This window comes from Dermacentor silvarum, chromosome 7 (genome assembly GCF_013339745.2).
Source record: "Dermacentor silvarum isolate Dsil-2018 chromosome 7, BIME_Dsil_1.4, whole genome shotgun sequence".
Classification (NCBI taxonomy): domain Eukaryota; kingdom Metazoa; phylum Arthropoda; class Arachnida; order Ixodida; family Ixodidae; genus Dermacentor; species Dermacentor silvarum.
In genome coordinates, this window is record NC_051160.1 from 71,957,895 (window position 1) to 71,970,092 (window position 12,198).

A 12,198-nucleotide genomic window follows, 5' to 3' on the forward strand; every position below is an offset into this window, starting at 1 on the left:
CAGAAATTGCTTCATATCTAACAATTCAGCAAAATCCACCCTCGCGTCGTCTCCTGCATTTCCGCATCTGTGTTTTTCATTGAATAATAATTGGTTTCTCTGAAGACATCTTGAAGGTTTTCTTCTAGTTTTGTTTTGCGCTTTGTTTTTTTTTTTTTTTTTTTTTTTTTACAGAACCGCGTTCGCGCTCTCTACTGTTAAACTTTCTTTTACACAGGTCAGCTCTCGCTTTGCCCTCTCTGCGTTAATTTTGCAATGTACCTGAATCGATCGAACATTTTTTCTATCCTGCCACTGATTCACAAGACAAAGAAGACGTATACACATTCTATATTGTGAACTTCATGGGCTAATCCCAAACTTCACCAGCCATTCTCTTCTTTGAGGCAATTTCGCTACGATTCCGCCACAGCTAGGGATGGTTTTCTTGTAATTTACAGTTTTATTAGCTACACAAAACGATTACCTTATGAAATTTCAAAAACTGTTATTTGATTCTGTTAGGTTATTTTTTATTTTAAATTATTTTATTTCAAAACTTCTAGCCGTCATAGCCGCCTTCTCATTTTTACATTAATTTCCTTTTTTTCATTTTCCGTGGTCGATGCACGTGTTGGCTCCTTGGTCTTCTTCCTTCTGGAGTGGCAGTGCTGCCGATTACTCTCTTACTACCTTCAAGAGATACCACAGGTAGAGTCTATTAAATACCCTGGAATAATTTATAACGCCTGTCTCAACTGGCGGCCACACAGGGATCATGTGGCTGGAGAAGGTACTAGTGCGAGTTACGAGCAAAATGCCTAGCCAACACGTCAGCATAGAAACTGAGAGCTTAGATCAAAAACGCGTTGTTCTACAACAACGCTCAAGTATTGATGAGCGTAAGAGATGGGTAGAGATGTTCCCTGGCCGGGTGCTCGGCTCTCGTGGGAGTTCACATATCGAAAGGGGGCCCAATCGAGATTTCGCGAGTTGTCTCTGGCCACCTCTTGTGCAATCACATACGGCCTTGTTGAAGAGAATCCACCACGGTGGTGGGAGGCAAGTGCAGCTGCCGATTACCTACCGGTAAAATAGGTACAAGCGCGCTCCTGGCCTGGTGCTTGGCGATTATGCAACCTGAAAGCTTGGCAAGGGGTGTTTTTCCCGAACCCTAAGGTGTCCCCACCTGAATAGGTACATTTGGGGCACCACACGGGAAATCGTCGCCATGGTAGCAGCCCAAACTTTCTTTTTTTTTGTGCTCACGAGGGTTTCGGAATATTTAGGGCGCAGGCTCCTGTCCCAAGCCTATAACCCCTGAAGGAAACCGAACGCCAGGCCGGGGTACACTTGTGCCAATTTCAACAAGTGGGTGCCCACTGGTGGTGGTAATCGAACCCACCACCTCCCACAGCTATGTTCACGAATGCCATGGTATAGAGCATTGTAAGACTCACTCGACATACACTACTGCGCAGCGTGTATTTGAAGCTTCCTGGTGAACCCACGTTTGTGTGTGTGTGCAATATTCGCGAAGATGTTTCTCGCGGCGGTGCAACGATTCCCAGAACACAAGCCCCGAAGCGTTACTCTGTACAGCCTGAAAACAAATTGCGTGCTGCAGAGTAATTCCTGCCTTCTGAAACCGAAGGTGCCGATGCGTTCAAAACACAGACCTTGTAGGACGCTGAATCGCTCTTCTTAGTAGCTGAGCGCTGGTTCCTTAGTGTCCAGGCACGCGAGATACGGGTTCGGAGCTTTCTTCGCAGAAAAACAAGCTTGCTTTTCAAGCGAAAAGGAGTGCGAGACGAATAATTACATTATTGGCAAGAAAACATATATGCTCTGACGCAAACGTATTTTTACTTTGCCGGTTATGGTAGTCATCGCCTTAACGGCATAGCCATTGTGTTGTGGAGGTGCAAAAAATAATTTGTGTGTTCTTGTTTTTTACGTCTTGTGTCCCCGTTTCTTGCGCTGTTTCATCTGACCTTACGAAACCTCCATAGTCGTTTTGGCAGCTTTGAGCTTTAAACGTGCCAAGAAGCAGGGTGGACTTGCGCTTCAAAAAGACCTGCTGATGGGCTACTTGGTTTGGGCTTAAGAACATATGCGTCACCAGACTGCCGGGTTAGGACTGATGTGAAATTTGATATCCGACCCGCCTGCAGAACTGCTGTGAGCTTAGAGACGGACCGACCAACTCGAGGACTGGCCATTATGACATTGTAAATGTTGGTATCAAACTTCATACGATTCCGAAGCACGTGGTACGCTCACGCTGGCCGTATTTCTTTTCTCTGAGCATGTCCTTGCAACGCTCAACTGTACTGATTGATCTCAACCCGCATGTTTTGGACAGCCCTGATGTAATTGAACTTTTTTCATGTGTAGTTAAAAGGTATTATAGCTCTTTCTGCTTGGACCTATTGAGACTGGAATCTGCTGTCAGGTAAAAAGAATCACTTATGAAATAATAATCAATAAAGATATGAGATTAGGTGAAATTCCTACAGCAAAATAAGTCATAGAGCACATGCAAGCAGTGCAGTCACAGACTCACACCACGTACCAATGTACTGAAAGCCGGATGCTTCTTCACTAATTCATTTCTTGAGTATTGACGCACCAGGAAACACACGATACTGAAAGAAAGACGGTGAAAACAATCACCGACTCTCAATGCGAGCTTTAACCGCAAACTGAAAGAAACACGGCAGCAGTTGATTAGACTAGCTAAATATAGCAAGGTCATCCGCATAAACGCACGAAGCATTTGATGGATGACTTTTCTGGATGCTTAATACACCATATGCATGTATGCATCCATGTGGAAAAATGATTGCAAAGTTTGTTTCACAAAACTAACACAAATTGCGCGTCCATACGGAACCTAAGTATGCAAACGTCATGAACAGCGTCAACTGAGTGCTAACCTCCAAAGGCGTGCGAATGTTCCCACATGCAATATTTAGCTGGTCATGTAGACTTAACATAAGTCACAAAGATCTGTGGAAGTTCCCAACAGAACTGCTGTAAGATTTTACACCACTCTCCCCTTGACGCCGCTGCCCTCGCTCGCTCTACCAAGCTTCTTTGTAGTTTTTGTAATAGCGCCCTTCTATATTTGACTAGTCTGTTAGAGCTTTCATCAGTACATACATAAGGGATAAGCAATTCCCGAAACTGTTCGCTTGTATGATTTGTATCGCCTTCCTGTGCCGATTGCTTGTTGTGCGCTCGACTCGAAACCCCCGTGGTGTCCTTTCAAAGAACCCGAACGAACCCGGGAGAGCTCTCAGAAGCTGACGCTGTAAGTGTACCTTGTTTCTGTGCAGTCCATGGCGTGGTTCTTCTCGTCCATCCCTGCTGGTATTTTGACAATTGCATCATAATATAACTAAGAAATACTTCATGCGACGTCAGAAAAATTGCAAACTATTCAGCCCACAGTTATTGTTTTCGACTAATATACACGCCATATTTCCCCACAGCGTACGAAGTGAATATTACCAGCACTTTTTAGCTGTCATTAGCAGGTACTTTGCTACTTTAGACAATTATTCGATTTCATTTCATTTATTACACCCTCAAGGCCTGTGAAGGCTTTACAGAGGGTTGTGGGTTACAGGTAAATTCAACAGTAAGTATTACAAGAGGAACAAGTGCAACATAAAAATACAATTTCACAAATAATTCAGTAGGAATACAATGAACAATTAAAAAACCATTACAATAAAAAAGACAAGATATACAAGTACATGAAACCGCATTCTAGCAAGTAATCTTGGTTAAGGCATCACGAAACAAGGAATTATCGCTGATGGATACAATATTTGCGGGAAGGTGGTTCCACTCTAGTGACGTCCGAGGCACGAATGGCAGGAAAACGGTATTTGTACTGCAAGAAGGGACGTGAACCTTGTAAGAATGATCGATGCGACGAGATACGTAGTGTGGAATATGCATGAATACATCATGCAGTCTTGTATGGTGAAACATTTGTGAAATAATGATAAACGGGAAACTTTACGTCGAGCTGCAAGAGATGGAAGAGAAAGGTTAGTTTTCATGGCTGTTACGCTGGCAGTTCTGTTGTAATTCGAAAGAATAAAACGAGCAGCGTTGTTCTGAACTAATTCTCATGCGTTAATTAAGTTTAAGTTATTAGGGTCGCAGACTGATGTAGCATATTCTAATTTCGGGCGTATTAAGGTTTTATAAAGCAATAATTTCAAAGAGTGTGGAGCCTTAAAAAAGTTTCGCCTTAAGTAACCAAGAGCGCGGTTAGCATTGTTCACTATATTATTAATGTGGGTTGCCCAGGTAAGGTTGTATGTGACATGAATTCCTAAGTATTTGTACGAAGTTACCTGTTCTAAAGGAAGGTTATTTAAATAGTATACTTGAGAGACGTTAGGTGTCCTAGATACATGCATAGCTTTACACTTGTTAACATTTAATTCCATTAGCCTTAAACTGCACCAGTTAGATATTATATCAAGGTCGGATTGAAGATGGTTAGTATCACAATCTGCAGCTATTTTTCTAAAGATAACACAATCATCAGCGAAGAGATGAATGTTAGAAGTTACTTGCGAAGGAAGGTCGTTAATATATATTAAGAACAACAAAGGACCGAGAACCAATCCTTGGGACACTCCGGAAGCAACAGAACACATCGGTGAATTGCAGCCGTTAGCAGTGACGTATTGTGAGCGATGAACAAGAAAACATTCGATCCATTTTGAAAGATTACCATCACTATTCAAATGGGTTCGTTTGTGGATTAGAAGTTGGTGACAGACTTTATCGAAAGCTTTTGAGAAGTCTAAGAAAATGCACTAAGCGCATAATGAACGATCAAGAATTTGGTGCAACTGATGAGTGAAGGATACGAGTTGAGCCTCGCATTAGTACGATGTCCTAAAGCCATGTTGTGCAGGTGAAAAAATTTTGTTATCTTCAAGAAAGTCGACGAGGTTTTTGAATACAATGTGTTCGAGTAGTTTGCAGCACGTGCTGGTGAGTGAGATGGGGCGATAGTTGGTTGCTATGTTTTTGTTACCAGATTTGTGAAGCGGAACCACCTTCCCAACCTTCCACTGATAAGGTAAAGTGCCTGTGTTGAGTGACTATTGGAAAATTTTGGTTAGTATAATATAACTGTACGCGGAAGTGTTTTTTAAGAAGTTGGTGTTAATTGAGCCGAAGCCAGGTGAAGAATTGTAGTCGAGTTTGTCAATAGGTTTGGGAACACCAGATATATGAACTATTACTGGGAACATGACTGGATAATCATAGTTACGCAACTCGGGAAGTTGCTTATTAAGAACTCCCGAAAAATGTTTGCTAAAGCTTCGTTAAAGTGAGTTGCATCACCATTTTTAGGAACAGGCTGCCCAGTAGAGTCGTCTAATAGGATTAAAGTATCAGAAACAGGTCTAATTATTTTCCAAAATTTTTAATCTTAGTTTTAAGAATTTCTATTACATATCTACATTGCTGTGTTCAAGTTCTTTCAAACATTTTAGTATTTAGGGGTTTAAGTAGTGTATATATACGTCAAGGTTTTCATTACAGTATTACTGCTAAACAATACTGTGCATGCGGTGACAGCTTCGTCAGAAGTTAGCCTCGCATACATAAAGTCATTATGAATGACCGCCGACACTGTATTAGTTTTCACCCGTTAGGGCACTGGCTATGACGCTCGGTTGCTAAGCACGAGCTTGCGGGCCCCGCTCGTTGTCCCAATGGTCGCATTCCGGTGGGGGCGACCATGAACTTTTAACTACAGGGCCCTTCATAGCTGTTACATTGCTTCTGTACGTTAAACCATGTGAATCATTGAGCGCACCAAGCGACCATAATTATTTTAGGTGGCGGTCCCACTCCGGCGGCACGAGCCTCCCGTTTCTAGTACTTTTGGAGCAACCGTGGCGGCTATTCTACTTGGGATATAAAGTTGTCTTATATACCAGAAAGAAGCCTAATTCTTGCAGATTTATTTATTTATTTATTTATTTATTTATTTATTTATTTATTTATTTATTTATTTATTTATTTATTTATTTAAAAAGTCCTTACAGGCCTCGTAGAGGCATTCGGTAAGGGGGGCATCACAAAAAAAATGAAAACAGCATGCATAATTGGTACATAATATACATGGACGATCGATTGGCATAATATTGAATAATTTCCTGCGTACGCTGGATGATTACACAAACATAACAAAATGTACAGTTCACATAAGAATAGGCAATTCAATGTCGTATACATAAGAATGCAAAAATAGCAACTACAACAAAACATAACAATGTACCCCTAAACGGAAGGGTTACATCAGTATTGCATAAAAAATATATTGGACTGGTGACGTTCTAATCAGATAAAAAAAGAAACATTTCCACTATATATAATGTAAAAACTTGATTAATGTGATGAGAAATAAATGTTCAAGAACAAGCATGAGATACATAGTTTTTGCGAACTGTTTCTCAGTTGTGACCATATTTAGAAGAAACTACCGCATTTACTGCATTGCGGCTTGCTCTGTAGCTTCAGGACATATCTATCTATTTCCTAGACGCAGAAAAATGAGTTGAATTTTTGTTTTTTGGATAATTTACAGTTGAAGATTGCCAATATTGCAAACTTCTGTTGTAAACAGCCCGGCAACTACACGCTCAAGGAAGCTAGAATTATGGATAAATTAGAGTTCAAGAAATTTCATTTAGGACGCGAAATTTGATTCATGTATCTTTATTAGTTTTAAATCGCAGCTTCGTAGCTTTAGTACCTTCCCGCAAAAATGGGCAAAAGTAGGACCAGAATTCTAAATATTGCTTAATTTCGGTCGCATTATTAGGAAAACTAATGAAGGTACATCAATGAAATTTTGCATCCTAAACCCAAATTTCTTAATCTTTAATGTATCCAAAATTTAACTATCTCGACGGTTTAATTGCCGAGCTATTTGCAGCAGAATTTGCTATATTTGGCAATCTTCAAAAGCAAATTATCTAAAAAACAAAAATTCAATATTATTTTGCTGCGTCTAGGAATTAGAAAAATATATCCTAAAGCTACAGAGCAAGCCGCAATGCAGTAAATGCGGTAGTTTCTTCTAAATATGGTCACAACTGAGACACAGTTCGCAAAAACCATGTATCTCATGCTTGTTCTGGAATATTTATTTATTTTTTCACGGTATAAACGAAAACTTTATATCCTAAGTAGAGGAGCCGCCACGGTTGCTCCAAAAGTACTTAAAACGGAGGGCTCGTGCCGCCGGAGTGGGACCGCCACCTTAATGACAATGTTTTCATTCCTTGGGTGGTCTCTAAAACTGTTCTGCATGGCTGATTGATTGGCTGGTGAATTCGTTTGTTTCGGGGGGTTGCATATGACACTCCGCAATGGACAGCAGTTTAACGTCTCGGAAACCATACGCTGCAAAGCATTTCATGAGAACCACTTCATGCAAACCAAATGATGTGCGCATAGTTAAGGTAAACGTGAAGCTTCTGAAGCGCCAGCGGCTCACAATTAAGCCAGATTGCGAACAGACGTTTGTACGATCATTAAGATGTGATCAGGAGCGCAGTTTCCACAGCTGGCGCAAAAATTACAAAGCCATTACAAAATTACAAAATAATAAGCTGCAACAAGTTAACTGCGAGAATATCCCCGTGTAATAAACTTCAACGCGACCACTTTTGACGGAGACCTGATTTATACATCTACCACCTTCACGAAATATGCCTTAAGATTGTCACAGAATAAAGAAGCATGAAAATTTAAGTGCAGATACAAGACTGTTTATCAATGAAATTCCCGCATACAAGCCAATATATCTTGAGGTTTATTGCGCGAGCCAATTTCCTCCTGTATAGTTGTACCCAAACGAGATTGTTTTGAGCACGTGTAGCTCTTACGGCATGTTAAACTGCGCTTCTCTGTTTCTGGCGACGTTATGTGTGCGGGCGCGGGCGCGTTTTTGTGTGTGTGTGTGTGTGTGTGTGTGTGCGTGCGTGCGTGCGTGCGTGCGTGCGTGTGTGTGTGTGTGTGTGTGTGGTGTGTGTGTGTGTGTGTGTGTGTGTGTGTGTGTGTGTGTGTGTGTGTGTGTGTGTGTGTGTGTGTGTGTGTGTGTGTGTGTGTGTGTGTGTGTGTGTGTGTGTGTGTGTGCGTGCGCGCGTGCGTGCGTGCGTGCGTGCGTGGTATTTTAAGTTCTTTCCAGTTTGTTGGTGTTCTCACGTTATGCGGCTTATTTTGTAATGACAACACTAATAAGGGGACGATTATAGGTGGTCATGCTCAGTACTGAATTTTTCTTGTCACGTGGGAAAAGCAGAACTAGATACCAAATCGATGAGCATCACACAGTCAAACACATCGTAAAAGGTCATACACATAAGAACACACGACACATGACTCCAGAAGCAGACACCTAACAAGGGAAACTCGGTAACGTTTACTGCCCGAAATTGATCAGACAAAATGCCACCACAACACACCTAGTTACCATCATGGCTAGACGCTATGCTTAAGGCTTAACAATGGCTATTTAGTAGACACAAGAAGACAAACAAGGTGATGAGCGACCTTGTCTGTCTTATTATCGCTCCTAACCTCTCCCTTGTTAAGCCTTTAAGCTACACGTCCAACTTTGATGATTTACAGCCTTCCTGAAACGTTCAGGGTGCCAATACAATAATTCCATCTGTTTTCCATATAATTTTTGTGTGATCTGTATGGATTCTGTATGAATTTCGAATTATTTTCAGAAAATTTGCATGAAGAGCATATGGCATTATGGGAGTGCATACGGAACATTTTAAAAGTGAGGGTTTATAGCAGGGGCACAGCGATTGAATCCGGCGTAATCGCTACCCTAACCCCCTCCCCCACCACCCCCATCACACTCGCGCATCACAGTGCAACAACCAGCCACAACAGTAGCAACAAGGCGCTGCACAGCCACATGTGTGTATATGCAGATTCCAAGAAAACCTGTACATTACTTCAAGCAAAGTAACAGCTTGCCAATATCACCACGTATTTCAGGTGCACAAAAGGTTTCCTACGGAAACCATACGGTTCCCAGTGCACGCTCTAATTCTCAACAAGAAAACCGCCAGTCAGCTGATTCGCAAAGCGTTACCCTTCTCACCTAGTGTCCCCGCTAGTCAGATAATCCTGACAAAGCTACTTTGACTTCCCCTGAACAAGTAGTGCACAAACGCACTCCATATTCGCGTTCCCAAATCCAACATTTGACAAGAAGCACCAGCACGATCCTGTGAAGAACTTAGACACACTGTTATCTCTACATTCGAGGACCCGCAGGGCTTAGCCCCGATTTCCCTACATGTAAACGTCTACACCGACCAACACTACATGCTATATTGGGCAAGTTCAGTGAAATGGTCGAGAGTGTATATAGGAGAAAGGAAATAGCCTTTCTCGTACGATCGATCCTTTTGCTGATATTGTATTACACCCACTACATCAAACTGACTCATCCTCAAGAAGACCCGGTAAAATGAACATAAGCTGGTAGAATACATCCATAATTGCCAAATTTGGGATCGCCATCGCATTACGGGACGGCGAATTTTTGCCATAGTGACTTCATCAGAACAAGAAAGTTTAAACATTCAGTTAAACACGTCAGGTAACTAAACTCGGGGAGATGGCATTATCTTGTGGAGCTGTATAGAAACAGGTGCGCCTCACACACGCTAACATTTGCATATTCTTCGTGCATTTCTTCCTCCAACGACTTAATTCCGTGACGCCTACTACCAGGAAATGGACGCGCTGTTGTGAGAAGACCTGCTTAATTACGTTCGTATTCTGCTACCGGTGCGTCAATTGTCCAACCAAGGAAAATACAAAACTGCTTTATTTTTATAATCACCTTGGTCTCAACACACCGGAGGGGTACCGTCATGGTCACGTGTGAATCATAGCAACGTGAAGCCGCCTTTAAGCATGAAAACTTGGCACCGAGATATCGATGTTATCGCATCTAACCGTGCTGTACGTTGCCATAAATATCTGCCAACAGTGTCCAAGGTAAAACGGTAGGCAGTGCCCTTTCAGTGGTCTAAGGTAAAACCCACGAAGTGCGCCAAAACCTTATAAAACGTAAACACGCGCCTTTATATAGTACCTGTCAATGCACACGGACGTAAACACATTCTCGACCAATCACCATTACTACACGTAATAGCATTCCACAACAACCTTTTTTGCAAGGGACTTATGGCGTTAGGATCGCATAAATAATACGTGGGAATATTTAAAGGTTCTTATAAGATGAGCACTTTAACGAACATGATTGGAACCTTAGTATGGATAAAATATATCTTGAGCACTACCTACGGATATAAAGGTATAGGTGAGCTGAGGATTGTTATCGGCGCTGTCAGTGGCATCAGCTGAAAATCTTTCGCACGTGTGGATTCTATATAGGAACTTGAGCAAGGCCTAATGGGCATTTACTGCGTGGCTTGTTTACCGTTAAAGAAAGGCAAACACAGCAAAAGAAACAACAATTACACAGGGGCTATTGCGAAGCTAGCGTAAAAGCGCCTGTAAGAGGTACACAACCACACCAGAAGAAATATAAGCCAGCTACCAAGGTCATCGAGCTGCTCTGGCATGAACGAACGAATGAACGTTTTCTTTACGAGTTCTTCACAAATATCATGCATGTCCAGCATCTGTACACTGTCATCATCTGTTCATGAATAGTCTGTGCACACTGAAAGGCCAGCACACACTACGCTAATTTGTCAAGCATCCGCCTACGTCAATTGTTTGGCTTCGTGGGCTTGTGCAAACGGGCTGCCGCCGGAACTCCAACGTTAACGGGAAACTTCATCAGTCTATAGGTGAGCAAATCAATGCCCATAATATTATTTCGCTGTGAATGCTGCTTGCAGGAGCAAGATGACCGTTGCAGAGACTGATAGCTATTCGTTGATTAACTCGAGCCTTTGCTTGCTACTATGTAAAAGCTAGCAAAAAGTATAACATCAGCTTCGCTAGCATCATTACGACTAAAAATCTGCTGCTCCAAGATGTCTCAGTGGAACGCTCGAGGTCTGCAAAGCTGATTAACACACAGAGGACGCTTAAACATAACTTTCCGAATATTGTGATGTGCGAACGAACGTAATATAGTGATTTACATTCGCTTGTCGAACACAAGTGGAGACCCTAGCAAGGGGCTTAGCAAAGTTTTGCTATACATACGACATGACCCCACACATTCCCGAGAGTAGGTTTCTGCAACCTTGAAGGGATTGTTTCTGTGCAACAGAAACTTTTCTTGACTTTAGCACGCAAATGGAATCATATCCTTGTTATTGACGTCTCTACGCGCCGTCTGTGAGGCTACAATGCCAAGAACATTCCAGAAAGACACCTTTTTGTATACTTATTCGCATCACTGGGTGGATGTCTCAGTTTCCCTTTAATTACTTATCTCCACCTAGCATTTGGGTGGATGTCTCAGTTTCCATTTAATTACTTATCTCCACCTAGCAGATTTCCGCTGAACTATTACGTCATACACTTGCCTTTGCGTCGAGTTGTCGACAAATTCGACTTCGCCCTGCCATCTGCTAGCCGCCTGGTTAGCTCAGATGGTAGAGCGGCTGCCCCAGAAAGGCGGTGGTCCCGGGTTCGAGTCCCGGACCAGGACGAATTTTTCTTCAACTGAGAGACTTTCTTTCGAGGAACCCGGTTGGATTTCCATTGTAGCAAATTGCTACATTTGGGTGGATGTCTCAGTTTCCCTTTAATTACTCATCTCCTCCTAGCGGATTTCCGCTGAACTATTACGTCATACGTTCTTGCATTTCGCCTCCATCGAAATGCGGCCGCCGCGGCCTGAATATAATGGTCGGAGCAATTCTGATAAGGCTGATAAGGACAGATCAGGGTTGATAAGGATTGGATCGATTGTGATAAGGTTTATAACGACCGATAAATTTTGATATTGATCGTATCGAGTCCGATAGAGTTGATAAGGGTTGGATGTAATCCGATAAGGGTGATAATAACCGATAAGGGTTCATAAGTGTTTATACTAATCGGATCAAGTTTGATGAAATTGATAATCACACTGGCTGCGTGCAGATCCGCAAGTAGCACAATGCTTACGCATGCTTTGACAACTCCACTGGAGTTTCTGCGTGA

At 42.2% G+C, this 12,198-nt stretch overlaps 1 non-coding gene across 1 annotated transcript; it reads left to right on the forward strand.

The window, feature by feature from the left end:
• The first annotated feature begins 11,627 nt into the window (after nucleotides 1–11,627).
• On the forward strand, nucleotides 11,628–11,702 carry Trnas-aga (transfer RNA serine (anticodon AGA)). Its single transcript has one exon. It is a non-coding gene; the product is annotated as a tRNA-Ser (tRNA).
• The last annotated feature ends 496 nt before the right edge of the window (nucleotides 11,703–12,198 follow it).